This window comes from Lathyrus oleraceus, chromosome 1 (genome assembly GCF_024323335.1).
Source record: "Lathyrus oleraceus cultivar Zhongwan6 chromosome 1, CAAS_Psat_ZW6_1.0, whole genome shotgun sequence".
Taxonomy (NCBI): Eukaryota; Viridiplantae; Streptophyta; class Magnoliopsida; order Fabales; family Fabaceae; genus Lathyrus; species Lathyrus oleraceus.
In genome coordinates this window covers 32,268,952-32,274,422 of record NC_066579.1, presented here as the reverse complement: position 1 = coordinate 32,274,422, position 5,471 = coordinate 32,268,952, and the positions used below count along the sequence as shown (strand labels likewise).

Genomic DNA, 5,471 nt, shown 5'->3' with positions numbered 1-5,471 from the left:
TCACGATTAATAATGTGAAATATTTTCCAACTCTTGATTTTAAATATTATAACTCTCTTTCTGGTTTCTTTTTAAAATGAAATCTTAATTTTAAAATTACTTTATGTAGAACCCATAATTCTTCTTCAAGTGCATATCATATAATCTCGATGATATTTTATTAATAAAATATCTTTTCATAATCAATATTATAGAATAAAATAAAAATATTTACGGATGGATTTTAGGTAGTATTTTAATAAAAATATTGGCCAATATATGGATTTTTCTCTAATTCTTACGCATCCATAAAAAAAAAACCAATAAAAACTACTCGAAAGTTAAAAAAAATCATAATAATCTATTAAATATGTAAAGTAGAGTATTTTCCAGGTAATAAATATTAAGTTTATTCTTTAACAAATTTATTTTTAAATTTTTTTCATTAAACTTTAATAATTCCATCTATAAATTAATTGTGTTCCCTAAAATATATTTGTTGTTCCATTGTGTTTAATAGCATGAGGTCGAGAACATCCGTCTATTTTATTAATGAAATAATTATATAATTATTAAAAATATATTATTTTCACTATATTTGATCAAATAATTTGAATATATTTTATTATAATTCAAACCAATTGACCAAATAACTTGATGAGTTTTATGATAATTTAAACCCCAAAATTAGATTTTAATTATTATTTTTACAAAAATAATGGATGTCATTTGTATTTTTGATTCTTAACTAATGCTAAAATCTACGGTTATTAGACAAGTATTTATTTGATATATTTTTTTAAAGAATAATAAATGTCATACATTAAAAATAGTTTATATTATATTTCCACAGTCTCAATAAAAACAAAATATCGCACCTTTTTCTTTAAAAATATAAATATTTTGTCACATGAAGTTTATGGTAGATTATTTTTATAAGTTAGTGATGTTTTTCATTATTTTTATAACTATAATTATAAAATCCATAACAACTATTAATTAAATAATTTGTAAATACAATAATTAAATATAAGTTTAGTGTTGAGAATTATTAAATTTGTATACCAATTAATCAATAGAAATTATAAAAATAAATATTTAAAATGAAATTACATGATTGATACTTCAAATTTTTTTTTATGTAAATTTCAGATGGAGTGTTGGTAGATGAATGTATTCAAACAAAGAAAGAAACAAGCAAAGAAATTGTTTATTTTGTATTCAAACTTTACAAATTGCAACAACATTCACCCCCTAAACACGAGCCACCTGGTTTGCCCAATGATCCTTTACAAAAATGGTCACACTGTTCTGGTGCAGTTGGACAAAAATTCGATATGAAGCATAATTTTCCGCCTGCTCCTGAAACTATCATTTCATTCCATTAGCAATAATATATAAAATTATGTTGATAAGATTATTTTTATAAATAGATAATTTAATTAAAAACATAACAATGAATATGAAGCAATGCAAATTGAGTTTTATAAATAGATAAATTACCGGCAACCATGCCTGAAGCAATGCAAATAATCAAAATGGTTAAAAAGAGAGTCTTGTAGGATGCCATTTTATTTTTAAATGTTGAAGTAAACATCTTGCAAGAGCCTATTTATAAGGACTTTGGGAATTGAATTATGAAATAAGATATTATTTTGATTGTTGAAAATTCAATCTTTAATTTAAATCTTTTTATTTATTTTATATGCTTTTTTTTAATCGACCCAATGAATAATACTACACAAAATTTCCAAATATTATTTTAATTATATAATTTCTCAAAAATTAAACTATTTTTGGGATAGATTTAAATTTTTATTCATACCATATAATGATGGGATACATTATTGTTCAGAATTAAACATCATATAAATATACAAGTGTTATACGACATAACCTATTAAATGTCTGTGTAAAAAAAAGCCATTGAAATGTCAACTTTAATATGTTTTAATAACATCTCTTTTAGTAGTAAAACATTTTTTAGTCATTTATTAAATTGTCATGAATATTAAATAGTTTCTAAACTCAAAATAAAATAATTTGATAATTTTATTTCTCAATATCTTTTAAGAGTGAAATTTTATTTTCCGAATTGCTTTATGTAGATCCCATAATTAATCTACAAATGCTGAGAATTTAGTCTATATAATATCTTTATAACATCTTTTTGGCTACAATGTCTTCCCATCCAATGGTACAAAATAAAATGTAATTTTTTTGAATAGTTATAAAAAAATTTCTCTATATTATGTGATTACAACGTCTTTCATATCCAACAGTGAAATTTAGAAACAAAACTCTTTCAGTTGTCCAAAAATCTAACAAAATACTGTTGGAAAATTTAACAATTTTTTATTTTGAAATTTTTAACCACAAATTTTAACTTATTTTATAAAATTTTAATGATTCAATCTATAAAGGAGTTGTATTTGCTAATTATTTTTTTTATATATCATTATGGAAAATTTAAAATAGATGGAAACACATTTCAAATTGAAAATAGTCAAAAAAAATTTAAATATTAATGTGTAAGATATTATCAGAACGAAAGGGATCTTCTAATTAAATATAAAATAAATATATATATTAATTCGGAATAACAATATTTTCTGTATTTTCTGTAACTTAAACAACAATATTACTTTTAAGTATTATTTGATAAAAAATATTGGGCAACACTTAAGTTTTTCTGTATTATATGAATATTGATAAAATAAGAGAAAAATATATTCCAAACTTAAAAAACAATAATTTGATATCCTTATTAATAAATATTAAATAAAATTTATTAAAATTTATTTTTCTACTATTTTTCCAGAATATAATATCTTGGCCTAAACCATTGGTTTAAAATCCAATCGCTTTTGTTTTTAATCTCTCATAAAGCCCATGATTGTTACAAGTAGTGTATTGTCTACTAATAAATATTAATTTATTTATGACAATTATTTTTACAAAACCTAACGTTTTGTTCTATCAATGAATTGTATTTCCTCGATTAGTTTTTGTTGTGGCATTTTGGAAATTTTAACTTCATGCCGATATATTTCAAATTAGAAATCTTCACTTTTATTTCAATGTTATTGTGTTTAATATTAAGAGGATAAGAACATCAGACTAACTTATAAAAAAGTTAATAAATATTAATTTGAAATAGATTATGTACATTATATTTTATCAAATAATTTGTTGGTCAAATAAATTAGTTTCATATATATGAATATATAAATTTTATGTGACATATCCTATAAATGCCAATTTTTATAGGTTCATCAATGTTTTAAAAATTGAACCGAAGATCGAACCGGTGAAATTTCTGGTTTAAGGTTCAATTGATTCAATCGGTTAATGTTACGGTTGAACCGTTTATTAAATAAACTAATATTCATAGATATGTCAGACATAATCACATGTTCACAACATAATAAAATAAATATTTCAAAAATCAATTACAAACTTAATACAACAAAACCAATAGCACATATAATAACACAACATAGTTGCACAATTCATTTCATCTTCATTTAATAATAATTTGAACAAATTAAAAAATTATAATAAAATAAGTTAAGCTAATTCAAACCAAAATTAAAATAATATAAGATACTAAGTAAAATAAAGTTCAAATAACTAAGAATACATAAATTAAATAAAATAGAATACAAAAAATAAAGAATACAATATACTTAATTAAACAAAAAAAATCGAGTTGAACTAAGACAAATAAGTTATAGTTGACAACAACAAACAATATTGAATTAAACGACAATTAACATTGAGCTGGACATCGTGATTATGTTTGAAAGAGACGACGTGATGATGATACAGTGTAGTTGAAAGAAAAACTATAACGATGTGACGAAACTTGGAAGTTTGTATGGGTGTAAGAAAATATAATTATTTTTTGTGGTTGGTGAATGCATGTTAAGTTTTAATATTGACATTTTTTTTTACAAAATGGTCAATTTGATGTATTTTTCTGAACCAGACGGTATAACGAAACCGACTCCGGTTCTTTGGTTCAAATGATTTTAGACGGTTTAATCTAGTTTTTCCGGTTTTACAAATCGGCCGGTTCAATCTAGTTTTTTCGATTTTACTCCGGTTTTGATCCAGTAGCGGATTTGAAAGGTTGACCCAACCGGATTCATCTCCGATTCCCGGACAAACCGATTGAACCGACCGGTTCGATCCAATTTTTAAAATACTGGGTTCAAATAAATTATTTTCGTACATATAAACATACAAATTTTATACGACATATCCTATTAAATTCCAACTTTTATACGTTCAATTAAGATCTCTTTTATTAGTCACGATTAATAATGTGAAATATTTTCTCAACTCTTGATTTTAAAATATTATAACTCTCTTTCTGGTTTTCTTTTTAAAATGAATCTTAATTTTAAAATTACTTTATGTAGAACCCATAATTCTTCTTCAAGTGCATATCATATAATCTCGATGATATTTTTATTTAATAAAATATCTTTCATAATCAATATTATAGAATAAAATAAAAATATTTACGGATGGATTTTAGGTAGTATTTTAATAAAAATATTGGCCAATATATGGATTTTTCTCTAATTCTTACGCATCCATAAAAAAAAAACCAATAAAAACTACTCGAAAGTTAAAAAAATCATTTAATAATCTATTAAATATGTAAAGTAGAGTATTTTCCAGGTAATAAATATTAAGTTATTCTTTAACAAATTTATTTTTAAATTTTTTTCATTAAACTTTAATAATTCCATCTATAAATTAATTGTGTTCCCTAAAATATATTTTGTTGTTCCATTGTGTTTAATAGCATGAGGTCGAGAACATCCGTCTATTTTATTAATGAAATAATTATATAATTATTAAAAATATATTATTTTCACTATATTTGATCAAATAATTTGAATATATTTTATTATAATTCAAACCAATTGACCAAATAACTTGATGAGATTTTATGATAATTTAAACCCAAAATTAGATTTTAATTATTATTTTTACAAAAATAATGGATGTCATTTGTATTTTTGATTCTTAACTAATGCTAAAATCTACGGTTATTAGACAAGTATTTATTTGATATATTTTTTTAAAGAATAATAAATGTCATACATTAAAAAATAGTTTATATTATATTTCCACAGTCTCAATAAAAACAAAATATCGCACCTTTTTCTTTAAAGGAATATAAATATTTTGTCACATGAAGTTTATGGTAGATTATTTTTATAAGTTAGTGATGTTTTTCATTATTTTTATAACTATAATTATAAAATCCATAACAACTATTAATTAAATAATTTGTAAATACAATAATTAAATATAAGTTTAGTGTTGAGAATTATTAAATTTGTATACCAATTAATCAATAGAAATTATAAAAATAAATATTTAAAATGAAATTACATGATTGATACTTCAAATTTTTTTTTATGTAAATTTCAGATGGAGTGTTGGTAGATGAATGTATTCAAACAAAGAAA

The 5,471-nt window shown here is 22.0% G+C and overlaps 1 long non-coding RNA gene across 1 annotated transcript; it reads right to left on the bottom strand.

Moving 5' to 3' along the window:
* Window positions 1-1,169: 1,169 nt before the first annotated feature.
* On the bottom strand, window positions 1,170-1,549 carry LOC127082631 (uncharacterized). The gene is made up of 2 exons (XR_007788198.1): window positions 1,483-1,549; window positions 1,170-1,347 (listed from the first exon to the last, which is right to left on the bottom strand). It is a non-coding gene; the product is annotated as an uncharacterized LOC127082631 (long non-coding RNA).
* Window positions 1,550-5,471: the final 3,922 nt, after the last annotated feature.